Genomic DNA, 15,462 nt, shown 5'->3' with positions numbered 1-15,462 from the left:
TCTTTTCTTCTCCATATTTGTTTGAATGTAGGTATTGGAGAGAGGAAAAGTCCGCCGGAGATGATATTCCCAATCACACTGACCACGAACCTAGCATATGTGTGCACCATTTTTGAGAGCAAAATGGAAAGAAAATTTATGTGACTGAAAATAAGAGAAAGATATTGAGTAATATTTTTTTTTATTAAGAAGGAAATTGAGAAAAGTAGAACGGAGGAATTGTGGAGAGAAAAAGTCCGCCAGAGATGATATTCCCAACCACATCGACCATGAACCTAGCATGAAAAATTGAAAAAATAATATATATATATATATATATAACTGAAAATAAGAGAAAGATATCGAGTATTTTTTTTTCTAAGAAGGAAACCAAGAAAAATAAACTTTAAAATTGAATTAGAAAGCCATCAAATACTTGCTACAATAGGCAAATAATCTCAGGACTTTTGTATATCAATACCAAACTACATTACAGCAGAAACTGCTAATTGAAAGGCTAAATTGGGATATATTTGGGACTAGACATGATCAAAAGAAAATAATTGTCTTAGGAAAAATGCTGATTCTATCTATAGCAATGTTTATCTGGCCTGGCAAAAACTTGCTGATAATTTTTACAAGTTGAACGTGGATGGTACTAGGAGCTCCTCTTCTGGCAAGATTGGTGCTGGGGGTGTGATCAGAGACCATTTTGGCAACTGGATTAGTGGATTTCAAGTGCATTTAGGTGTTGGGAACATCCTTGATGCTGAGGCTTGGGGTCTGTACTTTGGGCTTAAAATGGTTTCATGCTTGCACATCTCTCAACTCGAGGTTGAGTCTGATTCTGCAGCGTTGGTGCAGCTGGTTCAGAGTGCTGCTGATCTTGACAATCATCCTCTTGGTTCTCTTCTGACTGGTTGCTTAAATCTCATGAACAACATGGGGAAGCTCATATTAGGCATATTTTCAGAGAGTGCAACATGACTGCAGACGCCTTGGCCAAAGATAGTATTAACCATGAGCTTGGTTTCATTACTCTTGATGACACTCCCATTCATGCTGCTCAACCTTACCTGGATGGCATAGCCTTTGTGTCTAGAGCAAGAAGAAGTGCCTACTCTAGTTCTTAGTCTGTTTGTTTTTTGTGTTTGGACCTTCTAGGCCCCGTTTGTAACCAAAATAAAATAAAAAGGAAATAATTGTCTTAAGTCTTCTGGCTTCAGCTAGAAATCAAATTGCTTACAAACTCTGGAAATGACACCCCAATAGACCCCTGCCTTGCCATGTTCTAGATGTCACCATTAAGTTGAATTGGGCACCTTGCCTTAAGACCATAACAGGCACAGCACAACCCAGATTTGTTTGAGCCTCGGAAGCAAGTTTCCGCAACAAATTGTCACCATTTTCCCCATTGCCAAATTTCACAATCTGATCTCCAAGTTGTATGCTACCCTCCGTTGCTAGTGATGCATCCGCTATCTCATCAACCAATGCAAATGGTGCACTCACATCCATATCCATGGCATGCGAAGGAACATTGGTTGAAGATGTAGATTCTCCAACATTAACAACTAAATCACTCTGACCATCTGACGGTTTGACAGGTAATGAGTTTTGAGCAAGCTTTGCTGAATGCATAACTTGTATATTTCGGTCCAATATATTTCTCTGTCACATCTTTGTGATCATTTTTCAGTTTAGCAAGACGACGTCGTTCAGCTCGCACAGTTGGGATGTCAATGTCCTCGCGGTAAACCCCTCTAAGTTAAGAAGGTTGTCGGAAAGTTTGTCAACTACTTGCTCTCATTTTGAATTGGAGACAGCGTAAAAAAAAACAGAAAATAACTATTTAGTAAATTATAACTAAATTTCTGATAACTAAATTATAAATAAGAGCATCTTTAGCAATGTTACCATTTTTAAGTCAAATTTTAGCCAAAGTAGCTAAAAAGTCATTTTAGCTAGCCACTTTAGAAATACATCTGCATCAGTGCTCTTTATTTTATCTAGTTTTGAATTTATATTATTTTTTAAATGAAGATTAAATAGTTTAAATGTATTTATAAATTACAAAATGAATGTTTTAAATTATAGAGAGCCTCAGCTCGCTCTCTATATTTAGGAGCAAGATAGCTAAAAGTTATAATGGATAGCCACTTATAAGTTATAATGAAGATTAAATAGTTTAAATGTATTTATAAATTACAAAATGAATGTTTTAAATTATAGAGAGCCTCAGCTCGCTCTCTATATTTAGGAGTCTAGTGCAGCTGCTAAAATAAACAAAAAGCTAAACATGCTCTCCAAAATAGCTAAAGAGCCAAAATAGAGAGTCTGCTAAGAGCATTGTTAGCAATTTAGCAATGCTAGCCATTTTTAGTCAAATTTTAGCTAAAGTAGCTAAAAAGTTATTTTAGCTAGCCACTTTAGAATTACGTATGCATCAATGCTCTCTATTTTAGCTAGTTTTGAATTTATATTATTTTTTAAATGAAGATTAAATAGTTTAAATATATTTATAAATTACATAAAATAACTTAAAAGGAATGTTTTAAATTATAGAGAGGCTCATCCCGCTCTCTATATTTAGGAGCTAGATAGCTAAAAGTTATAATAGAGAGCCACTTAGGAGTCTGGTGCAGCTGCTAAAATAGATAAAAAGCTAAACATGCTCTCCAAAATAGCTAAGGAGCCACAATAGAGAGTCTGCTAAAGATGCTCTTAGACGCTCAAGCTATTCATATTTATTCTCTTGTTGGTATTTTGACGTATATTTTTCGATACACATTAAATTTATCAATTTAGATGTTACAATTACCCTTCTCTCTAACACACCCGAATTCTAAACCTAAGATATTGATCAACAACCCTACACTTGAACCTCAGAGACCCTGAGGCTATTGTAATTTTAGTTGAAGGAAACTATGCCAATTACACTGATCAAATATAATTAAAATAAGGCAAAAAAATCACAAATAGTCACTGAGTTATGACTCATTCGACACTTAACTCATTGTATTTTCAATAATATCACTTAACTCACTCACTTTTACATCTGTCTTTCATTTAACTCACTGCCGTTAATTCTACTGTTAGAAACCATTAAAATTGAGGGTATATTTGTCAAAACACTTAAAAATACATTTTTAACTAAAAAAATATATAAATTTATCAAATTTTTTTTTTCAATTTTTTAAAATTTTTAGAATTTCAAATAAAAAAGTATTCTATTTTAATTTAAATATAATTTGAAAAAAAATATATACCCTCAATTTTTAAAGTTAGAAATGCATTTTTAAGTGTTTTGACAAATATACCCTCAATTTTAACGGCTTGTAACAGTATAATTAAAGGCAGTGAGTTAAGTGAAAGACAGATGTAAAAGTGAGTGAGTTAAGTGATATTGTTGAAAATACAGTGAGTTAAGTGTTGAATGGGTCATAACTCAGTGACCATTTATGATAGTTTCCCTTAAAATAATTAAGATTGTTGGCCTCTAGTATGTTTGGCCCTGAAGTGTGGTTACGACTTACGAGTATCTCCTTAATGGGAGGTTCTGTTCGAACTTCCAAGTCTAGGTTTTCTCTTTGCAATTTTGGGGGTTCAGGGTTTCAGGGTTCTTATTTCGGTGCAAGCGAATTTAGAGGTTCATGATCTTAGTTTTTCATCCTCGCCTTTGAAGGCTCTTGTTGTTGTTGTCTGTTCTCATGAGCCTTACTAATTCATATTTTTTCTTACAGTTACGATTACAAGTTTGTGTTTTCTAATAATCTATTTTTAGCCAGAAATTATTTTTTTAATCAACTGACAAGTCTTTATCAAATAAAAATATTACATTCGATATTGAGAACTACCAAAAGAAGTACAAAAAGAATAAAATGGGATGCAATTAAGCATTTGATGACGCACCGGATAGAACCTGGGCTATGTAAAGAGGTATCGATGATATGGTGCATCATACCTCCACACATCGAAATGCGTCGAGTAGCAGGTAACCTTTCGTCACTAAACTTGCCTAAGGAACAAAAAGAAAAACCAAATGAAAGTAAAAAAACTCCAAAAGGACCCCAGGCCCAAAAAGCCACCCAAATGAAGATCCAACCAAAAAGCCAAAACCTAATCCAAGCCCAAACCCAGATCGGACTCGGATCCCAAATCCAGATCAAACCTGGATACATAATCTAGATCCCAGCCATCACGTCATCAACGCACGGTGGCGCCATCCCATCTCCAGTCTTCGCCAACGTCTAGCCCGTCGACCAGCCCACCGTCGCGCCGCTTGACTTTTTATGACCGTCTCGAACAGGTCGACCTAGGGCCGAAGCCAAGGTTGCCACTGACTATCCAAGCTTTACTCGAAGCCACCACGCTTGCCGGCTGCACGCACGAAGTCCTCCTCTGCCGACCTCCCATGGGCAAGCACCAGACGCCATGTCCCCACCTCCGACCTCAAAGGCTCGATCTTGGCCACCCACAGCCCACTTGCGATGCCGAAAGAGACTTCCACCGCCACCTTCCTCATCAGTTTGATCAAAGAGGACGGAAAATCCAATCCCTCCGACCAAAATTGCTAGAGCGACGCTAAGAAACCCTAGCGCGACTCTCTGCCTCTCGAGAGAGTTTTTCATACCTATAGAAACACTACCTCTATATGAGGTATACTGAAATACTGAATTTTTTAACTCTTAATACATCTTAGAAAATTAGTTACTTGTTTTCTCCTTGTATTGTGTATTTTGTTTTTTTTTTTGTTTTTTTTTTGTAAGAGTGATCAGGGCATTGTTTGTAGTATGCTAGTATATTTACGTGTAGGATATAAGCGTATTTGGTACTTTATTATAGGGTCGGCCCTGGGTATAGGCCCAGCAGGCCTGTGCCTATGGCCCCCAACTTTCACAGGACACACACACACATACATACATATACATATATATATATATATATGTATGTATGTAAAAAAAAAAATTGGAGATATATTAGCTAGATTGATACTAGATGGCCCCACACACTATATGTGTGAAAATTGAATTTTTTTTTTAATAGGGGGTGGGAAGTTATTTACATGAGTGGGTACGTAGTTTTTCATGAAATGATAGAAGTGGGTAATTTGATTATTTGTTTCTCATTTTCACCTTTTTTTTATTTTTATATTTTCTGTTTATTTTGTAATTTGACTATATCACCCCTATCTATTTTATGAGTTGTATAGTTTTTTAATATTTCAAGGTCATTTTGGTACATTTTTTCTGTTTTGGCTAACAAAGCCTCTTCTCTTAATAATAGTATAGATATTGTCATTCTTTACTTCTTCTTTGACACGGCTACTTGGTCAGACTCGCCGTCTTGTTCTACCCCATCTCCACTTGTCCAGAATCTCAAATTCTCACATCTCAAACCTAACAGGTAATTCATCATCAAAGTCTCAATTTCATCATCGCCAACAATCATCATCATCCGCAATTATAATTTTGATTTTCTTGCTTTTCATCTGTTCATTGTTTTTTATTAATTTTTCTGAATTTCTAGCAGATTTGAGAATTGGCAAGAAGGATTTTTGAGTCTAACACAACAATTTCGTTGGGTAAGTCTGTAATTATTCTTTGCAAATTCAAATACTTTTCAATGAATCAATAATTAAGATTTTGTGTCTGTTTTCTTTACTTTTTTTCCTTATTTGATTCGTCTAAACTAATAGAGTTATAGAGATCATAACTGATTATGATATAAGTGCATCCTAGATTCCTTGTTAATTGTAAATGGAATTATGGTAACTAGTACTAGTGCTGCTGCTGTAGTGGTATCAATGATGCAAGCTAGATTTTTTTTTTTTTTTTTTGTATGTACAGACGACAAAGCTAGCACTCTTATTTTACATATATCATGAATATATGATCAGCCTTCTTTGGTATATAGTCATCATATTTTAGTCATATATGCTAAATTTTGAAGCTTTTTGGGGGACTAAAATAAGTTGCCTAGTGTGTAGAAGAATTTTTTTGTTGATTAGGCTAAATTTTTGTCTTTTACAGGTTATAATATCCTGGCTCCAATTAGAAAATATCCTTCTGGTAGTCAAAAAAGAAAAGAGAAGCAAAAGAGAGATGGATTAGTTAAGTTTCACGCCGGATCTCTTAGTAAGTAATTCAACACAAATAATAAACAAGCACAGACTTCAGCTGATGCAAATATACGTGAGAATGAGAATGAGAATGATGTTGGAGAACATGATTAGTTAATGAATGAAAATGAGAGTGCAGAACTAAGTCAAGGTCTTAATGCCAATGAAAAGGATGATTTTAGCCAGCCTATAAATGATAGTGGTGGTACGGAGGAACTAAATCTTCCAGTGAATGAGGAAGAAGAAAAAAAATTGTGAATATATTTGAAAATGGGGAGCCCCAATTTGTTTTTCACCTAGAGCCCCTAAGAACTCAGGGCCGGCCCTACTTTATTATGTACTTTTAATATCTTCTCAACTACGGATACCGGTTGAAAAGAAAAAAGAAGGAGAGAGTGCAAGATGATAGTTTGCTAAGTATATGATACAGGTTTAACATAGTTAATTAGATATAGCAAAGACTGTTAGTTAATTAGATATAGCAAAGACTGATCCTCTAGTGTTCTGTTGGTTGCCCTAATCTATGATTAGTGCAGTAGATCTAACCACTAAGGTTGTCATCTCTGGTGCCACACTCTTACATAGAATAGAAAATGAAATTAATCAGTAGGAACATAAATTATGAACGTCGCACTAAGTTCACTAACAATACCATTTTTTTATGAACTAATGAACTTGAACTATATATTATTCTGAGCAAACCACCACAGGTGGTCAAGTTGGTAAGAGCCTCCAGGTGTGAAACTCTCATACCTGGATTCGAATCCCGCCGACGCTTATTGGAGTTAAATCCTAATATATTCTTGGTGGCCAGAGGGGAGGAAGCGTTCTGACAAGATCCCCGAGCGCGGATTAGTCTCTGGGCTTAGGAAGCTTTTGAGAACACCGTGTGATTGACAAATAAATAAATAAATAATTTTAATATATATATATATATATATTATTCTGAGCATAACATCATTTAGTGGGTTGAAGGATGATGATGGTCTAATTATATTAGTTGTTGAGCTTGATTAACTCAGTGCAGATTTGGATCTCATATTCTTCAATCTTCCCCACTAAAAGGAAAATGAAGAAGCAACTAAACAAATTCATATATTTCCATATATATATATATATATATATAAAACTATATATATATATATAACAAATAACAGGGTTGCAATCTGACCTTTATAGTCAGCTTTACAAGATGTTCAAGTTTAATTTTTCCTCTTTTTCCAGAACATTATATAGTGGCCAATATAATTGGGATTCTCTGTAGTCCCATATACCAAATGGGCTTCACGTGCCTTGCCCCTCTTCCTCTATTCCCTCAATGAGTACACTTGTCTCTCACTTTCCGTAAGCATATGTATCTCCAAGTCTTCTGTTTTCAGTCCCAGAACGTTAATTTGATGAAGGATATATACACATTTGTATAGCTTTGTTCTGACATGCTTTACTCATTGTTTCTGCTTCCTTTTTTTTTTTTTTTTTTTTCAGAAAAGGAGAAAGTGGGTGTTCTTTAGTGATTCAGAGTATTGAAATAGTTCAATGAAATATCTAAAAGTGCTACAGGACTCCGAAGAACTATTACATTAGTCAGTGTTTGAGTCTTTGAGATGTACTTCACATAATGAACAAGCTCAACGGTTTACTCCAAAATTTCAATATTCGAGAGCTCTATAAGATATCCGAAGATACCTGAAATAGACTACTTATACATTCTCTTCATTTTGGAGAGTTAAAGTACCTAATCGAGAAAGAAATAGATAATGAAGTGATTGTGAAGAAATCCAATGTGTATAATAAGAACAACTGCCTAGTACAAAATGAGGTTGAGGACAAATAAACAACCAAGCCATGAGGGAAACTTATCAGTCCTTTTATACCCCATAGAACAGGAATCCAAGGTGAGCCCCCTTCTCAAGAGAGAACTTGAGGAGGTGATAACAATAGAGACCAATTGTAATCATGTAATGTGTACATTGTATATTTGAAATTTTGAATTATATGCATGTGGTCTACTGGATTATGCTATAATTATCTAGGCAGCTTATCAACCCTCCAAACACATCACTATCCAATGTTGGATCATAGCTATCTTATCATCCAAGCCCCCCATTCCAAAATAAACAGATACAAACAAATTCAAAAGCAAATATCCCTGTTGGCCAAAAGAAGAACAATTATATATATATGGGAAAATAGACACACAAAGAAATTTCCTTAATCAGCGTTGGTTTATGAAAATCTTTTTCACTTTGGTGAGATTAAGCAGTTCAGTCAACAGATTTTTCGAATGACTGAGGAGATCTGGAGTGGTCGATTAACCGGATACTCTGGTCGGCGCAAGAATATTTTGTAGAACTCAGGAGCTCGATTCTATGTTCGGTTAAAGCCAAAAACTAAACAATAGGAATGGAGTCTAGCCGTACGGACCTACGGTTGGGTGTGTTTTAATTTCAATCAATACGACCGGTTAGAAACTTTTAGTATCATGATTCGTTTATTGAAGATGGAGTACCCCCATTTCACATGTTAAAATTGTCATTTTTTAAGATATTGAAAAAGAAAAATTAATAGAGCGATGATGAGACCTCTTAAATTAATGCCGTATCGGATAGTATCCCTGTTAACAAATATCTTTGGCCTCAAAATCTTAGGCAAAAGAGATTAAACATTTTCATTACAAAATACAAGAAAATTTGAGGAGGAGGAGGAGGAGGGGAATTATATATTGCCATCACAAATCCCCTTAGATCAACTTCCTACAGCTAACACATAATAAGTACAAAGACGTAGCTACACACGGGCTCCGTTGGGCTGTAGCCCACCCCAGATTTTGAAAAAACATAAATTTGTAGGTTAATTATGGTTTAACAGATTAAGTATTAAAAATTAGCCCACCTCAAATTTCTAAACTTAGCCTATATGCTATTTCTTTTCTTGTTTTAGTCATACATTAGTCTGCAATCACATGCTTTGCATGTATACGAAAATGTTTTGTTTCTTTTTTTTTTAGGGATTCTACGAGATTTTTTGGGAAAAAACATTCTTTTCTTTTAGTCTGCAATCACATGCTTTGCATGTGTACAAAAAAATTAGGGATTCTACGAAATTTTTTGGGAAAAAAAAATTCTTTTCTTTAGACCTGCGTTTGCTGCTTCTCTGTGGTTCTACGGAAACATGTCCGTGGGTAGTGAAAGAAAAGCTTTAATTATGCAATTGCATCTGTTTCAAATCCCAATATGAAAACTTTAAACCCTCAAATTAATTTTTCAAAGTTGGAACAAACCACTTCTATCAATAACAAAAGATTTATGAAACCCCATATTGATCACAGCCTCTCGCTAAAGTGAAATCCTTGGTTTGCAGTAACCTACACTTTGCATTGCCTACCTCAATTGTTTCTATAATTATGAATTCATAATTGTGTATATCGTTAAGACTCGCACATCAATAATTTTGTATAGATTTTTCTTCAACCATGGAAGCACACAGAAAGAGCAAATGCAATATTTCAGCACAGAGAAAGAATTGAAGCATAAGATCACGTCAAATCCTTTTTTCTTTTTTTTTTGCAGTTAATAGTAAGTTATTGGTGTTTAAACTAAAATTCTAAAAATTGGTGGTAGAGTGAGGTGTTAACTATTTGGACCCTCATATCACGTGAAGTGTCAAAATTTTATGAAATTAAAGTAAATTTATAGACTCCTCACTTTAGAGGAGCCGGATCCTTCAATTTGAGTAGGTGTGTTCTTTTGTCTTAAACTTTTGTTATCGAATTTCTATCACAAGTTATAATGTTGATTTTTTGGGTCATTTAGCTATTTAATTATTTAATATATAATGTAGTTTAATTTAAGAAAAAAATAAAACATATTACTTGTAAAACTTAAGAAAAGAAAAAAAATCTGAAAGCATTAGCAAACTTTTAAGAAATTTTCGATTCTTTTTTTAGCCTACCCGATTTTAAAATTCTAGCTCCGCCATTGAATAAGTAGTATTCAGGCGACTAGAAAATGAGGACCAGTTGTATATACTATATATATAACTATCAATATCTAGCTAGTTCTAATCAAGAATTTGTGTCAAATTTTTCACGAATTATTGACAACTTTTACAAAAACTCACTTGTGCATGAAAATTGGATTTTAGAACTTCTCACATGAACAACGTTTGTACTGTATTGACGATCCAACGCTAGTGGATCTCAAAGCATACTTGGTTTTTTAACCAAAAACAAACATATTATGGGTCCAATTCCAATTTCCATTGTGTATACACCGTCAATCAGTGCGTAGTTGCTCATTTAGTGAAACTTGTAATGTATTGTAATGGGACATGAAAGCCTCAAAAAGAGGAAGATGTCTCACTTTCTTGGTGATCAATCTATGTCTGTTGCTCATCCTTTTACAAAATGTAATCACTACTCTTACCATGTCAGGAAGACACATGTATATCTTAAAGGAAAATGGTAACAGATTCATCACAGAATAGGCAAAAAAAACAATCGTGAATTGTCATTGTTTACCAATCTCGAGCTGCAGCAAACTGTAGTAGCATTCCAGCAAGATACAAAAGAAGGTAAAAAGATAGAGTAAAAGTTCTAACAACTGGGTGATCTGTGTAGCATCAAACACGACCATGGCAATGGCATTGACTCTGAAACAATACCAGAGTATCATAACATTTGGTGCAGACCTAGCCATAGCTTGGCTTGAACTGTACAAGAGCCTAACTTCAAGAAAAATGGATAAGAGAAAATAGGCTGATACTGAAGCAGAAAAGGATGGGAGAGGAGAAAGCTTCATGCATGCATGTTTTCCCTCTTCGATTATCACATGGTTGTCACGTGCCATTGCAGCTCTGAGACAATAAACCCAACTGTCATATTTTTCTAGGGTTTCTGCAAGTGTGAAACTGACAGCCCTTTTTGGCTCTCTGCACCGCCAGTTTCTTTTTACCACTTCGAAGCTAAGAGTTTGTTACAGAGTTGCCCGAAGTTAAAAACTTTCTGGGTGTGGACATCGGGTTTGTGACGATGTGAACAAAGAAACAAAATTTATAGCTTTAAAAGGAAGGTATGGGACTAAAAACAAACTTTGACTGAGCAGAACATCATAGTAATAGAGAGAGAGAGAGAGAGAGAGAGAGAGGACAAGAAATATATTTAAGACCAATTAAAGAGTGGAAATAGAATAAATTCAACAAATAATAAAGTTGCATTTAGATCATGTCATGTGAGGAACATGGTGGTTCTGACTCCCATGATTAAAGGGTCTGCAAAATTTAATCCCTAAAATTATTTGATGATGTATTCCGTACTCTTACACACACAGAGAGAACGAAGTCCTAGACATTCTAGGTTTGCAGCTCTCTTTCTCTATTCAACTTCATGGCTAATCACATGGATAATTGGCTATACTCGGGACTCTTGGAAATTGGACAAAATTGTGTCTCTCTCTCTCTCCCTCTCTCTCTCTCTCTCTCTCTCTCTATATATATATATATATATATATATATGAAACTCACATATATAGATCGATATGCAAATTGTGTAAATCTTTTTTATATATATAATAATTATGCTGGAGTTCTCTGAGCTATTAGTTTGGAAGATTAAAAAGGGCTGGTTAAGGAATAATCTCTTATGGGTACTTTGAAGAATTCCTCAAAATAAATTTATCTCTTTTTTGTATGTATATGGTTTGCTATATTGGGAACAAATCACTTGTCCTCAATTATTGTATGTGGGTATAATGATGGTAAAGAGCAACTTTTGGGGTTTTATATTAGGAACAGAGGCACTCTTAGTTTTCCAACTAGTTATCTCGACCCTCATGTATGAATATTATTGTGACAACTATAACTTAAATGATCAAGAGTACATATTTAGACATTCAAGATTAGTTAACAGAGTACATATTTAGACATTCAAGATTAGTTAACAGAAAAATAATGAAAGATAAATGAAATATACGTATTAGACACGTTATTGCACTAAGTCTCAAGTGAACTGATATTGTATTTTTTAAGAACTCTTTTTTCTTTTAACAATAACTCATGTTGTACCTAAATTATATATATCTACGTCGCATAGTTTAGCACATTCATTAACTTTCTAATTAATCTTTTTTTGTAGAAGTATTTCTATTGAACTACGACTTTTCAATTAGATCAATAAATTTTTCATAACACGGTTATTTCATTGCCTTGCGCATCCTCTAATTTGGCCAAAAAAGATTAGTGTACTTGGTAGAATATGTGAATCTGATACTAGTGAAGTTGTGATTCTAATTGTACCTTATTGAATTCATACAAGCCTCATTTCAAAAAAAGAATTAAAAAATAAAAAAATATTTTTACAAGCCTAAACATATTTGTTTAATGCGTGATAGGATAATTGAAAATTGATGCTAGCTAGCTGGCTTGGCTTAGCTACAGGGGGAGCCTTTTTGATTTGTGGCTTCTATGTTTGCAATGATATGTTCTGCTCCAAAATCCAGATGTCTTTCTTGTCCTTTCCCACCTTGTTGTGATTGTCACAGGACATGGACAATGCCATGTTGGCTTGGGAAAATGGTGGCAGTCGCAGCAACAGCAGCCCCATCCATCCCAGCTGTAGTCTTTGTAGGATTGTTGCTGACTCGAGCACTTCATCCATACTTCCCTATTATCTGCATATGTCACACCAAGTGACTCATTTCCATGTGCATTGCCGGCATTTCCATCTTCATTTTTTTAAGGAAAAGGAAAATATATAGCATTAGCAACAAAATCGAGAGTTGAAGTCATCATCTTTGATTTACTGGTATAATTCTGTCATTTGTAAGCGGAATATATATAGTTAATTGTTGTGAAATTTTTAATTTTATTTATTTAAAAAAAAATATAATCCCTTTCTTCAACATCAGTTATTTAAAAGCTCTTACAATAATCTAATGTCTGATTCACGTGAAAATGCATGCCTTCGACTATAATGTGTTTGACACGACTGAATTGATGACAGAGACTTTATCTGACACTCAAAAACTAAATACACACAATAAAAACTCTAAAAATCTCGTTGCAGTAAGGTTTGAGTAAAGTGAAAAGTAATCTAGTATGTATTTTCTTATTCATAATTTCTTACTACTCAATCTTGAAGATCCCAAACCTTGGGGAATAAGAGTTGAAAGTCCGTGCTATTAAAATTTTTATGTGTTATTGATATATCTGAAGTGGTTGTAAAGGTCCGCTTCACACCGGCTACCAACACGAGGAAAGGGAGCAAAACTTGCTTCCAACCAACCGTAAGGGAGACATGTAAATAATGTAATGGGTAAATTCCTCCTATGGTACCTGAGGTATTGCTACTTGGACAGTTTGATACCTGATGTATTAAAGGGGACAGTTTGGTACTTGAAGTTAGACTCTGTTTGACACTTTGGTACTTCTGTTAATTTTTCTGTTAAATGTAAGGATAAAATTGACATTTAGAATATATGTATAAAAACATAATAAAAAAACATGAGTTTGTGGGTTGATTTTCTTCATAATTTTATAGGTATGAATTAATGCTTATGGGTTATGTTGAAGGTGAAATATTCGAATTTTATGTTTAAGAAATATAGTAATCATATAGTGAACACTCATGAGAGTACTCCATTGTACAACTAAATTTTTTTAAACATAAAATTCAATTATGTCAACTTTAACATAACCCAAAAACATTAATTCATTTTCATTTTCTCCTAAATGACCAAAAAATGATGAAGACCTAAAATAATACCAAATAATATCATCGCATTGTGTTTATGAAGAGGAGGAAAAATCCAAGTTTTGGAGGAAAAATTAGTGGATTCATAGAGAATAGTACAAAAAAAAAATCTGATTATTATATTTCTTTAACATAAAATTCGAATATTTCACCTTCAACATAAATCATAAACATTAATTCATACCTATAAAATTATGAAGAACGACAATCAACCCACAAACTCATGTTTTTTTATTATGTTTTTATACATATATTCTAAATGTCAATTTTATCCTTATATTTAACAGAAAAATTAACTGAAGTACCAAAGTGTCAAACAGAGTCTAACTTCGATCAGGTACCAAACTGTCCCCTTTAATACATCGGGTATCAAACTGTCCAAGTAGTAATACCTCAGGTACCATAGGAGGAATTTACCCAAATAGATATCTTATTAAGATTCTAATTAGTTAATGTTGCACCCTTTATATTTTTACAAATATTTTCTTGCTTACTTGAATAAATAGAATCTTGGTTGTACTTTTATCCTAGCAATATCATCCTCATTAACAATGAAAGACAAGTAAATGAGTACTCATGATCATAAAATAGCTTTGTCAATTGGGCATCTAAGTTAAATTTTATTTCCCATACTGGAAATTTCAAATCATTACCAATGTATAATACTGGATTTGACATATATTAAAACCTGCAGTGACTTTGTAGCTGCCATACAGTTTAATTTCTAATGGTCAAGATTTAAATAGGACAAATGATTTATGAATGCATATTAACAGTGTATAGAGATGTCGAATACGGAGACGTATATTCAGAGCTAGAATCAGAATGAAGTTGTAACCTTGTAGGTACTGATTGCACATTCATTTGGTCACTAAGAAAAGAGCCTCTCTTTAGTATAAGCATTAAGGGCTGCATTCTGATTAATTTATCAAGTCAAATATAGTGCAAGTTTTGGGAAGATAAAAAAACACATTCAAAATAACTGATGAAATTTGAAGCCGTTAAAAAGACCATACCGGCAAAAGAAATTGGAGTCCCTTTAACGGTATGAGTGATTTTTTTTATTTTTATGGTATAGATAAAGGCCACTGTTACTTAAACTACGACTTCACGAGACTTGGAGCAATCAATCTTATCAACATCAAAGGACTCTTGTATTGCCCAGCCCAACATAAATTGGAAAGCTAATTAAGTAGCTAATGTTTTTCACTATACGTATATTTCAAGTAGTTACCATTCACACTTGTAAAAATAAGCATAAATTTAATCAGTTTTGGAAACTTTACCTTGTGCTCTACTTCTCTCTAGACTCTCTAGCCGCCGTTTCTACCCTAGCGGCATCTCTAGCTTTTCAAGAGCACTCATCCGGCGGTGGCCCAGCGTCACTGCGGGCCTTTGGTCTGGGTGATGTTGCAGTGCTGCCAGACGGGTAGTGGTCTAGTGGTAGTTTCTTGAGTTTCTAGACGGGGATGAAACTAACTTTGGCTCACCGGTGTTTCATCCCTTTTCGATCCTCTTTGGCGGTGTTGTAGTGTTAAGAATATATACATCCCACATGAGAAAAATGGGACCTTGCTAGTGGATTTATAAGGATTTGGGTCACTCCATCAATTGC

At 34.3% G+C, this 15,462-nt stretch overlaps 1 long non-coding RNA gene and 1 pseudogene across 1 annotated transcript; one reads left to right on the top strand and one right to left on the bottom strand.

Moving 5' to 3' along the window:
* Positions 1 to 1,221: 1,221 nt before the first annotated feature.
* Positions 1,222 to 4,610, bottom strand: LOC112203509 (annotated as a pseudogene).
* A 707-nt stretch (positions 4,611 to 5,317) lies between these two features.
* LOC121049335 lies at positions 5,318 to 7,895 on the top strand. The gene is made up of 3 exons (XR_005799628.1): positions 5,318 to 5,385; positions 5,512 to 5,563; positions 7,586 to 7,895. It is a non-coding gene; the product is annotated as an uncharacterized LOC121049335 (long non-coding RNA).
* The last annotated feature ends 7,567 nt before the right edge of the window (positions 7,896 to 15,462 follow it).

This window comes from Rosa chinensis, chromosome 5 (genome assembly GCF_002994745.2).
Source record: "Rosa chinensis cultivar Old Blush chromosome 5, RchiOBHm-V2, whole genome shotgun sequence".
Classification (NCBI taxonomy): domain Eukaryota; kingdom Viridiplantae; phylum Streptophyta; class Magnoliopsida; order Rosales; family Rosaceae; genus Rosa; species Rosa chinensis.
The sequence above is the reverse complement of the archived record's forward strand: the minus strand, read 5'-3'. Positions and strand labels throughout refer to the sequence as shown.